The sequence below is a fragment of the Chiloscyllium plagiosum genome, unplaced genomic scaffold (genome assembly GCF_037043375.1).
Source record: "Chiloscyllium plagiosum isolate Xiang-an unplaced genomic scaffold, Cpla_swu_hap1 HiC_scaffold_12, whole genome shotgun sequence".
NCBI lineage: Eukaryota > Metazoa > Chordata > Chondrichthyes > Orectolobiformes > Hemiscylliidae > Chiloscyllium > Chiloscyllium plagiosum.
Window position 1 is genome coordinate 36663587 of NW_028270150.1, and position 18426 is coordinate 36682012.

The window sequence follows — 18426 nt, forward strand, 5'->3', positions numbered from 1 at the left end:
ATTACTTAATACCTATATGTGATGTTAGAATGATGCATCTAATTAAGATTAAGGTGTGTAATCAAGGATGGAATCTTGGTATATCCAGAGATGTGTGTTTGAGAGCAAAAGAAATATGCTGGCAATCCTAAATTGGACAACAGTTGCTGGATAATTCTGTACGGGGGAACCTAGATTATCTGAATGAGATTGGCGGGAACTATTTTTTCGGATAATCGATTATTCAGTTAATCGATTAAATACCGTTCCTCTGGAGCTCTGTTTAAAGTCTGCTCCCCGTTCAGGAGACTAGCCGCCCCCAACACTGCCCCCCAGAATCCCATCCAACCCCACCCCCAGTCCTGTCCAACACCAGCCTCCCAACCCCGACTAACACTGCCCCCCCGCCTGTCCATGCAACCCTATCCAAAACCGCGCCCCCGCCTGCCCCAGAACCCCAACCCCATCCAACCTCGCCGCCCAACCCATCCAACACTGCCCCCCCAACCCCACCCAACACCGCGCCCCCCCGCCTGCCTCCGCCCCCTCAACCCTGTCCAACCCCACCCCCAGCTCCCTAACCCGATCCAACCCCCGCCCCCAGCAACGGGCACACACACAACTTTTTACTGCAACTTTTTGACAGGTTCCACATTTGCCCTGTACAGGACAATGTTGGAGAGATTATCTGGGGAAGGGGGGTTTAGGGTACACCCCTCTGTAGAACTCCAGGGAAAGCATGTGGGGAGAGCGAGCGAGGCTGAGGTCAGTCATTTGAAGACGGTGCCTGTTTAATCAGTGTAAACAAAAGACACGATGACTGTTGGAAACAGGTCTTTGATGTAATGTTTCGATTGGGGCCTCGAGATCTTCTTTGGATAATCCAATTTTCAGATAATTGGTATTCGGATAATCGAGGTTCCTCTGTACACGCGAAGAATTATACTCAGCACCAATTTAGATTGTCACTTTGGCTTGTCGTGAGGTATTTTTGTGTGAACTGCAAGATACCTAAATTAATACACATTCTTTGTTTTGCCCACAGAAATAGTACAAACACACTGTGCCTTTTTCAACTCAAAAAAGTAAACAGGTGTTTGCTAATTCATTTCTCAATGCAATGCTTTAAATAATGAGAGTCGACTTATCTGATTTAATTTCTTGAAAACATCTTGGTAGTTAAGTCAATTGTCAGCGTTGGTACAGGCATTACCAAGGAGAATATAACAAGCAGTCCACTTACTAACTTATCAATGCTGTCTTCTCGTACAGTAAACATGGTGGTTTTCCTATTTAATTGGTTTTCTTGCAAATTGTCCTGATAGTGCAAGGCGAAATGCTTCGACAAAATATCTTTGTTCAACAATGTGACATTTTTCAGATAATCCATTGATAAAAATAAAAGGCTTTTATTCAAAAGCTGAGTCCAAGTTCCCAACACAAACTGATGTTTAAGATTGCAGCCTAGAGACATCTACATGTGCATGGTTTTATGTGCCAGAACAAGCAGTCTTGGTGATAATCGCTTCTGTGATGCATATCTTTGCATTTGTGCAATGGTGTGTTGCTGCACTATTTGTTTAAACTATTTGAGAGCTATTGTTCCTTATCTCAGTACTTGTGGGATGTGGACATTGCTGGTTGGGCCAATATTTATTGCCCATCCCTAACTGAATTGTTTACAAGAGATGGGGTTACAAATAAGGCATTGAAACTCTTTGGATTATTTAGAAATCCATATTTAATCTCTAAATTACTTTGCACTAACTGTGATTTTGGTTGATGATGTAGCTATAGATAGTTGAGTTTAGGTCATTAATCTGAGGTACTTCTGCAACAGTACTCTGGAGATGATTGGCTTCCAAAATCTTTTGTGCAAGCTATGACTTCAAACAATTGAAGAGATTACTTTGTGATGCCATTGACTTCAATTTTGCTCGGACTTATTGATGCCATCTTACCCCATGGGTGAGGCTGTAATGACTTCTGAAGCTGAGTGCTGTTGATACAACCCAAACTGTGCATTGGTGAGTGGCTGTTGTTGAATAGATGTCACTTGATAGCACAGTTAATGGTATCTATTTTGCTTTACACCTGATTGAAAGTAAGCTAATGAGATGATACTCGGCTGGATCAGTGTTGTCCTGCCCTTTGTGGACTGAACAGACCTGAGAAAATTTCTGCATTGTTGGATAGATACCTGTTTTATAACTGGAATTGTTTGGCTAATGGTGCTGCTAGTTCTCAAGCGCGAGAGTTCAATATTACAGCCGAGATGCAGTCAGGGCCCAAAGTCTTTGCTCGGTCTGATGTCTTCATCCACTTCTTTCACATGGTATGAATCTGTGATGCTGGGCATCTTGAGGAGACCAAGGTGAATTATCCACTTAGTGCTTCTGAATGAATATAGTTACAAATGCATTAGCCTTATCCTTCGCACTGATAAACTGGCTACTGCCATCATTAAGGGCTGAGCTATTTGTGAAGTCTTTGCCTCTAGTTTGTTTTTAATTATCCACCACCATTCACAACTGAACATGGCAGACCTGAAGAGTTTAGATCTGATCTGATGTGGGATCACTTAGCTCCATCAATCACATGTTATTTCTGCATATAAAGCCACCCTTTCTCTCTGTAAACTACAGCATTCCACCTCTGGTAGTTCTGTCTTAGTTAGGACAGAATGTACACAACCATGGTGATGTATGTGTATTGAGTACTGGTTTTAAGGTACGATTAAGGATAAGTATGACTCTCAGCTGTTGCCTAATAAGCCTGTAGCCCTGCTGTCTCAATTTTGGGAACACATGCCAATGAGAAGGTCTTTGTAGTGTAGTCTGAACAGAGTCTGTCTTTGACATTTCTGGCACCTGGGTCAGTCCCTTTATTTTACATCTTTAACAGTTTAGTACATTGGAATTGCTTGCTATGTCATTTCATAGGGCACTTAAACTATGTTTCTGTGGGTTGGGCCCCCACTGAAGGCAGACCAGGTAAAATTTTATTTTGTAAAGGATGTAAATGAACTAATTGGATTTTTTTCGGGTAGGGGGGAGAGGTAGGGGGAGGTGTGGAGTCTAGTAATTCCATAATCAATACTGATGGTTCTTTTTGCATAACTTCTCATTTAACTTAAAGTTTCCTCAGCTGCCATGATGGGAGTTGAGCTTGAATCCCTGGAGTCTGACTGTGCACCTCAGGATTGTCTCCCCAGTAACATTACCACTATGTTACTGTCCTGCATTTAATGCTGGAGGAATGAAGACTGTTCCTTCAACTCTCTATGGACAAAGAAGGGTTTGTTTTTGGAACTATGTTGAGTTTTATATACAGTGCAGGGTTTCCGCATTGCTTATTCAGAGTTTATGTATGTGCCACTCACTCTTTGCCATATTTCTCATTTTGTCCACTGTCACTTTCTTAATTATTTCCTGTTTAATACCTAGGGTTGGGAAGGTGCAATTTCCTGAGGCTAAATATTGGGAAAACCAAAGCTTTCCTCTTTGGCTCCACTATAAACACCCACCCTTGTCACCACTTCCTCTAGGCTGGAGACAACACTTCAGCAAGTTGTCACTCCTGCCACCATTGGCAGATTACTTTTCCTGATGTTGAATTCACTGGCTGTGACTTGAGATGGTTGAAATGACCAAGTTTAAATAACAAAAGTGAAGGTAAGAGTATAACCAATACATTTTGGTCAAACGTTCTACTTTTCATGGCTCAGTTTTTAAAACTTGCACTTTAAAAGCATTTATTTAATTGAGGTATAGAAAACAGTTTTACAACTTTTAGGAATATGTATTGATATTATTTGACATCCAATTCCTGGCCTGAAACTGGCTCCGTAATTGATATAGTGTTCCAGTCCCGAAATTGGTTATAGCAAACACCAGCGTAATTGTTGTGCTTTTCTGTTTGGTCAAAGCTTTCAATAAGTAAAGCATAGAGTTGCTTTTAATGTTAGGAAAGTAGCATGGCTGGAACAAAATTTGTTTTTATTTTACAACAATGTGTGCTGACAATGTTGCATTTTGAGCCCCTATTTGTTAACATTTGATTGTTTGTTTTATTCCATGAAAATTACTTAATGTTGTGAATTTAAAAGTGGCCTCTTATGCCCTGCTGTTTTATCTGTTGATTGGGATATTTGTAATGATTACATATATTGAGACTCTTCAAGAAGAAGGGTACAAGTCTGAAGCAGATGTACCTTGCCAGCAGCATCTACAAGTGCTTGACTCCAGAAGAAAAGTTTCAGTCATCAACAAGTTCAGTGGAAAATCTAGTTCTTGAATGAGACATGTTTCACTCACCAAGACAGTGGCCAGCATTTTGTGACATATGTAAACTGTATGCCACAATCGGGCACTGAACTAAAATGTATAGGAATTCCAATCACCCAAAAAAACTCAAACTAAAACACAGTTTCACAACAGCATGTGAACCAACAACTCTGTTGAAGAGGCTTCCAAAGTTCTGTCCATGCTGAATAATAATGTCAACAAAGTCCAAAAGATAGCAATATTGCAACCTGCAGACCACACAGTGCTTGTGGTAACCTTGACACCCAGCATAGCTGCTGTTAGAAAAACTGAAGCCTTTACCTCCATCCCCAAGTGAAATGTGATAAAAGAAATAGAAAATGGGCACTATATCATAACATTGGCACTGGTGCAAGATGTTCAGTGGAAATTGGTACAGTTTGGTGCAGTTCATACAAGATAACCTCAAACAAGTGATGGGCTTGTTAGTGGGTAAGCATTTTGGGGTGATGGTGACCACAATTCTGTGACTTTCACCTTGGTTATGGAGAGAGATAGGTGCGTACAACAGGGCAGGTTTTACAATTGGGGGAAGGGTAAATACGATGCTACAAGACAGAATCTGAGGAGCATAAATTGGGAGCACAGGCTGTCAGGGAAGGATGTCGTTGAAATGTGGAACTTTTTCAGGGAACAGTTGCGACGTGTCCTTGATATGTATGTACCTGTCAGGCAGGAAAAAGATGGTCGTGTGAGGGAACCTTGGTTGACGAGGGAGGTTGAATGTCTTGTAAGGAGGAAGAAGGGGGCTTACATAAGGTTGAGGAAACAAGATTCAGACAGAGCGTTGGAAGGATACAGGATAGCCAGGAGGGAGCTGAAGAAAGGGATTAGGAGAGCTAAGAGACGGCATGAAAAATATTTGGCGGGTAGCATCAAGGATAACCCCAAGCCCTTTTATGCATATGTGAGAAACATGAGAATGACGAGGACAAGGGTAGGTCCGATCAAGGACAGCAGTGGAAGACTGTGTATTGAGTCGGAAGAGATAGGAGAGGTCTTGAATGAGTACTTTTCTTCAGCATTTACAACTGAGAGAGATCGTATTGTTGAAGAGGAGAGTATGAAACGGACTGGTAAGCTAGAGGAGATACTTGTTAGGAAGGAAAGATGTGTTGGGCATTTTGAACAACTTGAGGATAGACAAGTCCCCCAGGCCTGACGGGATATATCCTAGGATTATGTGGGAAGCAAGAGAGGAAATTGCAGAACCGTTGGCAATGATCTTTTCGTCTTCACTGTCAATGGGGGTGGTGCCAGGGGACTGGAGAGTGGCGAATGTTGTGCCCCTGTTCAAAAAAGGGAATAGGGATAACCCCGGGAATTACAGGCCAGTTAGTCTTACTTCGGTGGTAGGCAAAGTAATGGAAAGGGTACTGAGGGATAGGATTTATGAGTATCTGGAAAGACACTGCTTGATTAGGGACAGCCAGCACGGATTTGTGAGGAGTAGGTCTTGCCTTACAAGTCTTATTGAATTCTTCGAGGAGGTGACCAAACATGTGGATGAGGGTAGAGCAGTGGGTGGTAGTGTACATGGATTTTAGTAAGGCATTTGATAAGGTTCCCCCTGGTAGGCTTATACGGAAAGTCAGGAGGCATGGGATAGTGGCAAGTTTGGCCAGTTGGATAGAGAACTGGCTAACCGGTCAAAGTCAGAGCGTGGTGGTAGATGGTAAATATTCAACCTGGAGTCCAGTTACAAGTGGAGTTCCGCAGGGATCAGTTCTGGGTCCTCTGCTGTTTGTAATTTTTATTAATGACTTGGAAGAGGGAGTCAAAGGGTGGGTCAGTAAATTTGCAGACGATATGAAGATTGGTGGAGTTGTGGATAGTGAGGAGGGCTGTTGTCAGCTGCAAAGGGACTTAGATATGATGCAGAGCTGGGCTGAGGAGTGGCAGATGGAGTTCAACCCTGTCAAGTGTGAGGTTGTCCATTTTGGAAGGACAAATAAGAATGCTGAATACAGGGTTAACGGTAGGGTTCTTAGTGAGGTGGAGGAGCAGAGGGATCTTGGGGTCTATGTTCATAGATCTTTGAAAGTTGCCACTCAGGTGGATAGAGCTTGTAAGAAGACCTATGGTGTATTAGTGTTCATTAGCAGAGGGATTGAATTCAAGAGTCGTGAGGTGATGTTGCAACTGAATAGGATCTTGGTAAGGCCACATTTGGAGTACTGTATGCAGTTCTGGTTCCCTCATTTTAGGAAAGATGTGTAAGCTTTGGAGAGGATGCAGAGGAGATTTACCAGGATGTTGCCTGGAATGGAGAATAGGTCATATGAGGATAGGTTGAGAGTGCTAGGCCTTTTCTCTTTGGAACGGAGAAGGATGAGGGGTGACTTGATAGAGGTTTATAAGATGATCAGAGGAATAGATAGAGTAGACAGTCAGAGACTTTTTCCCCGGTACAAGAGTTTTACAAGGGAACATAAATTTAAGGTAAAGGATGGAAGGTATAGGGGAGATGTCAGGGGTGGGTTCTTTACCCAGAGAATGGTGGGGGCATGGAATGCGCTGCCTGTGGGAGTGGCAGAGTCAGAATCATTGGTGACCTTTAAGCGGCAATTGGATAGGTACATGGATAGGTGCTTAAGCTAGGACAAATGTTTGGCACAACAGGCCAAAGGGCCTGTTCTGTGCTGTATTGTTCTATGTTCTATGTTCTATTTCCAGGAGTACACTGCTATTTGACTTTGGATTCTGTGATCTGCAAGAAATTGTCTTTGTTATGCGGGGTTCATGCCTTCATATTCACAGCATGGTTATTGTAGCAATTTACTTGAACAGGTTTACCTGTCTTCGCTTAATGACATACAAATGTAAAAGAAAGTATCGTGTGGATGGGGGGGGCGGTGGTAAGGTTGACCACTTTGCAGGTATATGGAATCAAAATTTATATTGTATCAAACCTTCTGTAAATTTTTTAAAATTTCCATTGTCAGTGTGTCAGGGTTCCTTCAGAGAAAGTGAGGAATGCAGATGTTGGAGATCAGAGTCGAGATAGTGGTGCTGGAAAAGCACAGCAGGTCAGGCAGCATCCGAGGAGCAGGAGAATCGACATTTCAGGCATAAGCCCTTGATATTCCCGATGAAGGGCTTAAGCCTGAAACGTCAATTTTTCCTGCTGCTCGGATGCTGCCTGACCTGCTGTGCTTTTCCAGTACCACACACTCGACTTTGTCAGATTTTTCTTGACAATTTTGCAGCAAAGTATTTGAGAAACAAGATTTTTGTGGATGCATAAAAACATTGCGTATTCACAAGACCACTTGGACAAATAGTGATTATTATTTTAAAGACAAAGTCGCAATAGTCCCAGAGGACTATAGGGTTGCTCACTCCTTAGATAGATAAAGTCAGTGATGGTTTAACCTATATGTGACTACACTGCAGGCAAGGTTGAGAAGGCAGGACCTTCATGGTAACCTCAACCGGTGCGGGAATTTAATCTGCACTGTTCAACGTAAGTTATTTGTATCCAAAAATTAGTTAACTGACCAAGTTTTTCGAGATCTTTAAAATATGCCACTTCATCTGTTGAGTTTAAACAAAAACTTTTTGAAGTCTGCATGACATACAAAGCAAAAAGGAATCACATACCCTGTGTAAGTTGAATGAAGTGTTTTTTTTATATACTTGATTATACAATAAAGGGATCTGGTGATGTAACACATAAATGAAGAACAGTGTGAAATATCTGCCATGAACAGACCTTCGGACTTCTTACAGGGATTCTGATGCCACTAAACTTTCGAAGGTATCTATCTATATGTCAGGTCTATGTTTGTAAAATTACTTGATTGATCAATTTCACTGTGTACATCCAGTTTTGCATCAACTCCCACATGCTTTACACTTCCTCTTGCATCCTAATCTACATTGTTTGTCCTCATCTGCAGTTCATTCAGTTGATTTATCCACCCATCACCCACTGCCAAAAAAATGCATAAATCTCCTGGCCTACTCTGCAATCTCTTCCAGCCTTACTTGGTGGCAGAGTGCACAACCTTCTTAGTCAAGGACTTTTAAACCTTTACACCCCTTCACATTTACCTCCACTGTTTGAGTGGTCTCTTGAAAAACAGTTGTCCTTCAAAAGACTTGATGTGGCAGTGCCAGTGTTGGACTGAGGTGGACAAAAACAGAAGTCACCCGACGCCATATTTTAGTCCAACAGGTTTATGTAAAATCACAAGCTTTTGGAGTGCTGCTCCTTCATCAGATGAAGCGTGTTTCACCTAACTTCAGCAGAGGAAGGAGCAGCACTCCGAAAGCTTGTAATTTCAAATAAACCTGTCGTCATATAACTTCTGATTCGGCAAAATACTTGACATTTGTGGGGGGTCTTAAGACGTTTTTACAATGTTAAGGATGCTATGTATGAATATAAGATACTTGATAGACAAGTAGTATATCAAGTAGATAGTCCAGACTTGGGAAAAGGTCAGGTGAGTTGACACAGGCGAGATAGCTGAATGTTCATCCAGCTGTGTGTAAGATATTGTGGGATTTTATATTTGCTTTTTCTTTGCATCAACATTAGCATTATAGAAAACAGCTGAATATAGATTTTATTTCAGGGAAACTCAAGGTTGAATTTCAATGGTAATCCAGGAATACATACGACCATCAAAATAGACAGCAAGCTTGACAATGAGAGTGATGGTGAAACATGGCATGATGGTTTTGTTTGGCTGAGTGCCAGTTTTGTTGGGTTTATCTCTGAGGCCTAGCAAATTTTCTTTACATATCTTACCAAATTTACCTCATTAAGTATCTACTATTCACCATACCTGAAGCTACTCACTGCCATCAGAATATCCTGGAATGGACAGCTTTCTTTATAAAGATGTTTGCACTCAAGGAAGCATTGTTAGTCCGGGCCTGCCCTGCCTCCAGACATTAACTTGCAATTTGAATCTCTCCTGCTTTTTAAGATCTGTTTCTCATTTGTGGCAATACCCTGAAATTGATGATGAAGGCAGCTTGTTAATGGAAAAAAAATGTAGATTAGCATGCAAGATGAAGTGAAGAACATGTGGGAGTTGGTGCAGAGCTGGATGTACACAGTGGAATTCATCAACCAAGTAATTTTGCAAACACTCTTATCGCATCCACCCGGTCAAGAACCCTCAGAATCTTTTATGATTCAATCAAGTTACTTCTTACCCATCTGAACTTCTGATACAAACCTAGCCTGACAGACCTCGCCTTGTGAGAAATGTTCAGATAGTAATTTGGAAGATGGAATTTTGGTACTAAGTTTTCTAAAGTACAGCTGAATTGCTGGGTTGTTATTAATGCTTTTCCCAGTGTTCCAGCTTGTGTTCATAAGCAATTGGACTACTGGCTGACCTAAAACTTTATGTTTTTGTACATGGCTTATTGGGCATTAATATAGAATGTTAACATACTCCCGAGCTGCATTATCAAGTACGGAGGAACTTCGATTATCCGAAGGACAGGGGCAGGCAGTATTTCAATCGGGTTAATCGAATTCTGGATAATTGAATGCCAGATAACATAGTTTAGCCGGGAATCAGTATCTTGCGATCTTGCCAGATAATCCGATATTCGGATAATCAAATGCCAGATAATCGAAGTTCTTTTGTAATGGAAACACTGGGATGCCTGTTCTGGACCATGACCAACTTCAAGGCGACATAGTGGCTTAGTGGCAATGTCACTAAACTAGCAATTCTGAATATTGGGCTAATTTTCTGGGGACGTGGGTTCCAATCCCTCTATGATAGGTGGTAAAATTTGAATTCACTTGATAAAAACTCACCTCATAGTCAATTGCCATTTTTTAAAAAAAAGTCTCATTCACTGGTGTCTTTTAGGGAATGAAATCTGCTGTTCTTACCTGGCCTGGCCTACATGTGACTCCAGATCCAAAGCAATGCAGCTGACTATTAACAGCAATTAATGCTGGCAACCATATGTAAAAGAAAAGTTCTCCTGAATCTTAGTTAGCAAAGTTGCTCATTTTGATGATGTAAAGCTCCGATATGTATTTACTGATAGAATAATGCGTAAGAGCACCTTGCCAAGTAAGAAGCAAACTGATAGAATCTACCTATAAGATATTAACATTTCCTTTCTGAAGTGCATTTCCTACACTGCTTGATAAGCAGGAGGACAATAGAATTTGGTTTGTGTATTTCCATTGCATATGTTTCCATCATATCTCTATGTAGATCTCAGCCATTCATTCAGATTCATTAGTATTTAATGATTCAAAAGCCTCTGAAGATCGACCTATCAGTCAGCACTGAATAATGATAGAATTGATGGTAAACATTTCATTTTATGCTACTGAGCAGATATTGTTGCATTATTCCTGTTTCGACTATCTGTTCATGTATTATTTGGTTAATGTGTAGAACATAGCTGCTATGTTCCTTTTATAGTCTTGACCTGGTCCTGAAGCCAATTTATTTCCATGCTTTCATATGAGCATTAACTCTATTGCAGAGTACAACTATTCAGTACTCTTGGCTGCTACAAAGAAAATGAATCTTGATACCATCCCCCAGCAGCTATACCGTGGTTTATGAGACAAAGACTCAATGCTACTAGCCAAAGAGGCATGATGAGAAGGAAATGTGAAGGAGGGGAAAAATGGAATGTTCGTGTGAAGACAGCTATTGCTTTGTTTGGCTATTCCTCAGACATGAATTAAAGTACAATGTATGCTCAGCACTCATGGCATGATGTTACAATTGACAGTTGAGAAAGGTACATATCAACTAAGGGTGGTTAAATTGTAAGTTGAGATGTCCTGGCCATGACTTTGGAAGATTTCAAATGGCAAATTCAGTGTTTATTCTGGCCAAAACTCTCAGCTCATTGAAAACAAGCGCATTCTGATTTATGAATGCGCTGAGTAATAGAGTCATAGAGATCTACAGCACCAAAAAAAAGGCCTATGGCCCACTGACTCTGTGCCAGTCAAAAACAAACTATTCTAACTTCATTTTCCAGCAGTTGGCCTCACCTCATACTTATTTGGATTGAATTCCATTTTCTCTGACCAGTCTATCTATATCCTCTTGTAATCTAAGGCAATCCTCCTTGTTATTTACCACCCCACCAATTATCATGTTATCTGTGAACTTACAGATCAGCCCTCCTATGATTCAAGTCTAAATTAGCCTAATTTCCTTGGGTCCCATGGGCTCTTACTTTTTTTACCAGTATCCATTTGGGATCCTATCAAAAGCCTTGCTGAAATCCAAGTAGAATGTTGAATGTATTGCTCTCATCTATACACCTGGTTACCTCCTCAGAAATTTCAATTAAATTGACCAGACATGACCTCCCTTGAGCAAAATCATGTTGACTCTTCTTGATTAATCTCTGCCTCTTCAATTGCAGGTTAATTCTGTCCCTCAGAGTTGCTTCCAATTGTGTCACCACCACTGAGGTTAGTCTGACTGGCCTGTAGTTTCCTGCCTTATCTCTGACTCCTTCCTTGTATAATGGTACCTCATTGGCTGTCCTCCAGTCCTCTGGCCTCTCTTCTGTGACAAGAGAGGAATCGAAAACTATCACCAATGTCCCTCACTCAACAGCCTGGAATACATTTCATCCAGCCATGGTGATTTATCTACTTTTAAGCCTGCCAGACCGCTCAAAACCATCTCTCTTTCTATGCTAATTTCTTTAAGTCTATCACAGTCCTTCTCCCTGATTTATATACCTACATTGTCTACCTCACTTGTGAGCGCCTACACAAAATATTGAATTAGAGCTTCACCTTCACCCTTTGGCTCCACACAGAAATTGCCACTGTGGTTCTTAATGAGCTTTCCTCTTTCCCTTATTTAAAGTACTTAGAGTCATAGAGATATACAGCATGGAAACAGACCCTTCGGTCCAACCCGTGCCATTTGGATACAGAACTGGCTCAAAGGTAGAAGACAGAGGATGGTGGTGGAGGGTTGTTTTTCAGAGTGGAGGCCTGTGACCAGTGGAATGCCACAAGGATCGGTGCTGAGTCCTCTACTTTTGGTCATTTACATAAACGATTTGGATGTGAGCATAAGAGGTACAGTTAGTAAGCTTGCAGATGACACCAAAATTGGAGGTGTAGTAGACAGCGAAGAGGGTTACCTCAGATTACAGCAGGATCTTGATCAGATGGGCCAATGGGCTGAGAAGTGGCAGATGGAGTTATATTCAGATAAATGTGAGGTGCTGCATTTTGGGAAAGCAAATCTTAGCACTCCTAGGGAGTGTTGCTGAACAAAGAGACCTTGGATTGCAGGTTCATAACTCCTTGAAAGTGGAGTCACAGGTAGATGGGATAGTGAAGAAGGTTTTTGGTAAGCTTCCCATTATTAGTCAGAGTATTGAGTACAGGAGATGGGAGGTCATGTTGTGGCTGTACAGTACATTGGTTTGGCCACTGTTGGAATATTGCATGCAATTCTAGTCTCCTTCCTATTGGAAAGAACCTTGTCGAACGCCTTACTGAAGTCCATATAGATCACATCTACTGCTCTGCCCTCATCAATCCTCTTTGTTACTTCCTCAAAAAGCTCAATCAAGTTTGTGAGACATGATTTCCCACGCACAAAACCATGTTGACTATCCCTAATCAGTCCTTGCCTTTCCAAATACATGTACATCCTGTCCCTCAGGATTCCCTCCAACAACTTGCCCACCACCGACGTCAGGCTCACTGGCCTATAGTTCCCTGGCTTGTCCTTACCATCTTCTTAAACAGTGGCACCACGTTAGCCAACCTCCAGTCTTCCGGTACCTCACCTGTGGCTATCGATGATACAAATATCTCAGCAAGAGGCCCAGCAATCACTTCTCTAGCCTCCCACAGAGTTCTAGGGTACTTGTAAAGTAATTTAGGGTTATCCTTTATTTTGCCTGCCATTATTCTTGCTTGCCATTTTTTTGTTTGCCTGATTTGCCTTTTAAGTTTCCTTTTGTACATTCTGCATTCCTCTAGGCCTTTTGCTTTGAGCCCTCAGTTTCTGCCGTGGTCTCCCTTTTTCTCTTCATCCAATCCCTTGATATCAAAATTCACAGGATTTATTGGTCTCACATTTTGTCTTTATTGGAACATGTTGATCCTGGTCTCCCTACTTCCTCCTTGAATGTGTCCCACTACTGTGACACAGATTTACCTAAAAGTACCTGCTCCCAGACCACTTTGACCCAATCATACCTGATGTTATCAAAATCGCTCCCCCCCCCCCCCCCCCCCCCCCCCCATTTAGAACTTTGATTCCAGGCCCATCCTTGTCATTTTCCATAACAATCTTGAATCAAAGGAGCTTTATTCACTGTCTGAAAAGTGCTCCTCCACGATTACTTCAACCAATTGCCTGGTTTTGTTACTAACAATGAAGTCCAGAATCACATTTGTTCTACTTTGTCAGTTGATAGTGATTTGCCACCAAAATGTTAAAGTCACTGCAACAGTATTTCAGTAAGTATAAACTTTCAGGCAAAGATGTCTTGTTAAATAGAGTGAATTGACATTGCATCTTGTCAAAAAATGATTCCCAGGCTAAAAGTTTCATTTTAATTCGGATAATCCTGGTGATATTCTAATCAGCGTGCTGGAAGAAGTGAGGGAGGGGGCTTGACTAAATTTTCCACACATCCTAGGAGCAGTGTGGATTACTATAATAAGGCATCCCATTTTTAGGAGATGAGCGGAGTTCACAAAGTGGCGAATCTCTGGAATTCATTGCCTCAAATGGCTTTGGAGGCCAGATCATTGAGTGTATTTAAGACTGAGATAGATAGGTTCTTGAGCATCAAGAGTTATGGGAGAATGGGGTTGAGAACCTTATCAGCCATGATTGAATGGCAGAACAGACTCAATGGGCTGAATGGCATAATTTCTGTTTCTATGTTTTATGGTCTTAAATGCAAGGTGTGAACAAGATTGTCCCAATAGAATACACAAAACAGAAATTGCAGAGAAACTCAGCAGGTCTGGCAGCACCTGTGGAGAGAAAACAATGTTTCTGACCCTTCTTCAGAATTCAGAGTTATTGTTATTTGTTAACTCTTAGTCAAAAATTTAAATAGATGTAAAATGTACAGTAGTTTAGAAGGTTTGAATTGGAGAAAGCAAATTCTGAATGGAAATATTTTGGAAATAATGAAAATAAATGCAGATCTGAGCTTGCACATTTGTCAGAACAGCAGCTGATTGTGGGATGGAATTTATAGTGGGAACCGAAGCTTTGGCCTTCCAATATTTAATTCAAGGAAATTTTAGTTAATCTAGATAATGCAAGAGCCAGAAAACTAGTGGTAACTTATAGTTGTGCAAGGTCACTATAATGTGAAAACTGTTATGTTTTAAGTTATGTCATCAAGAGGCAGCATGTAAATGAGAAATAGTGGGGGAGCTAACTATAGATCCTATTGCAGATAGCAGAGGTAACGGTGGAAGAAAATAAGACATCAGAGGTGATTTGTTTTGGTATGGTTAGGTAAGAGTAGAATCAGGCTAAAGCTGTTGGAGGATGATAGTGGGGTCAACTGGACAAAAGGAACTGAAAGATTGAGAACTATGATGTGGAATAGTTTAACCTTTGTCACAGTCACATAGAATGCCCCACCCAGTTATAGGGAAATGCATATTACAATCTGTTTTGAATTTTCATGGATGTGAACATTTATAAATCAGTATAAATGCAGGCACACAAATTCTAGAAAATATGAAGCATGTTGCTTGTAATCCTCACCATCTCTGTGAGGATCCCGATGAATAGAATTTTTTTTGTCATGTACAAAAATCCACACTTCCTTTTCTTTGTATTTCCAGTATAATGCTGTCTCATAAAATAATAATTATGTGTCCCTTCCACATACACTTAAAAAAAACCAAAACAGTTCAGTCAACTTATAAAATTAAAGAATCCTGTTGGAACATGAGTATATAACATTTCTCAGTTTTTGTTTTAAACATTAGATTTATGTGTTTTCTTTTATTTCAAGACTGTTGTCTGTTTTGAGCTAGTCTTTTTTTAAAACTATTCCGCTCATAGAGCAAACTTGATCATTTGATGAGATTATGGCTGATCCGATTTGGAGGTTCTGGTATTGGACTGGGGTGTACAAAGTTAAAAATTACACAACATTAGGTTATAGTCCAACAGGTTTATTTGGAAGCATTAGCTTTCAAAATGCTGCTCCTCCATCAGGTGGTTATGGAGTATAAGATCGTAAGACACAGAATTTATAGCAGAAGTTTACAGTGTGATGCAACTGAGTTGATATATTGAAGAAGACCTGGATTGTTTAAGTCTCTCATGGAGGATGAGTTTAAAGAGGAAATTCAAAAATTTTCAGACAGAAATTGCAATAAGTTTGGTCGTGAATGCTGAGGGGATATACAAATGCCCTGAATTGGACGAACAGTATTCTGGGAGACTTGTAAGACTGGATTAGGTTACAGAGGTTAGGAGGGACACAGCCGTGGAGGAAGTGAAATCTGAACTTGGGCAGCACAGTGGTTCAGTGGTAAGCACTGCTGCCTCTCAGCTCCAGGGACCCAGGTTCGATTCCAGCCTTGGGCGACTGTGTGACGTTTGCACATTCTCGCCGTGTGCGTGGGTTTCGTCCGAGTGCACCAGTTTCCTCCCACAGTCCAAAGATGTGCAGGTCAGATGAATTGACCATGCTAAATTGCCCATAGTGCTAAGTGCATTAGTAAGAGGGAAATGGGTCTGGGTGGGTTACTCTTTGGAGGGTTGGTGTGGACTTGTTTGGCTGAAGGGCCTGTTTCCACATTGTAAGGAATCTAATCTAATCTAATAGCCATGTTGGTTTCTGTTCTTAAGTAAATCCCAAAACTTTTTTTAAAGTTACATTCTCAAGTGAACGGTAACAATAGGTGCTATGTCAGCTCAGATAATTCATTGTAGGTGTGAGGTTAAAGTCTGGCTGTCTGTGCCCCAATGTTCAGACTGATTTCTATTTCTAAAAAAGGGGCGTGTAGAATCTTACGTGGATTCATGCAGTTTTTGAGCAAAATAAAATGTAATTCTGCAAGCTCATCTGATAATCTTCAACTCTACTTTCTAGCCTTTTTCCTATAGCCCTTGAAGCCCTTACTGATTAAAAAATCTATCTCAGTCTTTAATAACTTAATGACCCAGCCTCTTTAGCGCTCTGTAGTAAAGAATTCATTACTTTATCAGGAAAGAAAATCCTCCTCATCTCTATCTTAAGTGTGTAACCCATTATTTTGAGATTATACTGTCTGGTCTTAGATACTCTCACCAGGAGAACTAACCTTTCTGTATCTGCTCTGTCAAGTTCATTAAAAATTTTGTATGTTTCAATAAGATCATCACTCATTCTTCTAACTTCCAGTGAGAACAGGCTCAACCTATTCAACATCTCCTAAATCAGTCCCTCCATACCTGATAGATATGTAAATCTTCTCCGGATTGCCTTCAATGCTAGATATCTTCACTCTGATAAAGGGGCCAAATCTATTCACAGTATTCCAGCAGTGGTCTGAAGCATCACTACTTTTATACTCCATTCCCTTTGAAATAAAGGCCAACATTTTGTTTGCTTTACCCATTACCTGTTGAACTTGATGCTAGCTTTTTGTAATTCATACACAAGGACTCCCAATCCCTCCATGCTGCACTTTAGTCTTTCTCCATTTAAATAATATTCAGTTCCTCTATTCTTCCTGCCAAAGCACAGTTTAACCTGTTTTTTGGCCTTGTACCATTGCCACTGATTCATACCTACTGCTTGTCTTCAAGAGGGAGCAGTCCAATTCAAGTAAGGAGCTGTCAGTTGCAGTAGGGGAATTATAGGTCATCTGTCACTAATGCAGCTGCTGACTGCTGCATGTTCTTTCCAGAGACGGCACTTTTCTGAGGCAATATGGAGGCACAATTTGTCACACTTCAGTTTTACCCTGTAGGAATATCAGTGCTGACCATTTCCACCTATCTAAGTCAGGCTGCCATAAAGTTATATCTTACTCGCATTAATCCTTGTACTTTAATTTTGGCTGCTCAACAGGTCTACTTCTACCACCAAGCTCTCCGTATTGTGCATTGTTTAGTGGGTGACCATTATCCAATCTAACAGCTTGCCGTAAGCCATTGTGGTCAACGTAGTTTTGTCTTTTTAGGGACTCTGCTGCCAATGGATCCCAAAGTGTCTTGTGCTTGGATGTTGTGTTGATCACTGTTAAAAATCACACAACACCAGCTTATAGTCCATTCTCCACAATCACCTGATGAAGGAGCGACGCTCCAAAAGCTAGTGCTTCCGAATAAACCTGTTGGACTATGACCTGGTGTTGTGATTTTTTAAAAAAATACTTTTACTGAAAAAATAGATTTTTTTAATATTAAAAGTACAAAACAATACAATTCAAAACAGTACAAAATAAACCAATGCAAAAAATATCCCCAACCCACTCTCATGTACAAATGTATAAACATATATAGATAAATATAGAATTTAAAAAAAAACCCCAAACTGGCTATTTAACTAAATAAATAAATAACCAACAAGAAGCAAATAAATAGTAATAACTCAGCCCAGCCAAACAAAATGCTCATATGTTCACAGTTCCTCTTCCCTAGATATTGGACTCGAGAAACACAATTGTTACGGCTATGTAAAAGCCCTTGTTAACGTGGCAGATAAATCTGTGTCAAGGTATTCCAAAAAGGGCTGCCATGTCTTATAAAAATTCTCAGTTTTGTGGTGTACCATATTGTAAGAAAATCCAGGGGAATAAGAATCTTCCGCCAACCCAACAGGCCTGGGGGGCAGTTTTCGGATATCCAACCTAGCAAGATATTCTTTCTTACACAGAACGTGAGAATATTGAAACGTTTTATCTTATGTGCGTCTGCAGGAAATACAATGGGCAGGCCGAAAAGGAGAGAGAGAGAGGGTCCTTCTCCACCCTTACACCCAAAATTCTCTCCAATGTGCCCGCCACAGCACTCCAATATGTTTGAAGCCTATCGCAAGACCAGAGACAATGGGTAAGAGTACCCGTACAGACCCTTGCACTTGGGACATACTGAAGATATCCCTGGTTTAAATTTTGACAAACAGTCTGGAGGCAAGTGGACCCTGTGGAGAA

At 40.8% G+C, this 18426-nt stretch overlaps 1 protein-coding gene and 1 long non-coding RNA gene across 3 annotated transcripts in view; one reads left to right on the forward strand and one right to left on the reverse strand.

Annotated features, from left to right (window-relative positions):
• The window catches only part of tfg (trafficking from ER to golgi regulator), a 118657-nt gene that overhangs the window by 82089 nt on the left and 18142 nt on the right, over positions 1 to 18426 (forward strand). The window lies entirely within an intron of this gene.
• LOC148148516 (uncharacterized) overlaps positions 1 to 18426 on the reverse strand; it is a 38922-nt gene that overhangs the window by 12509 nt on the left and 7987 nt on the right. The window lies entirely within an intron of this gene.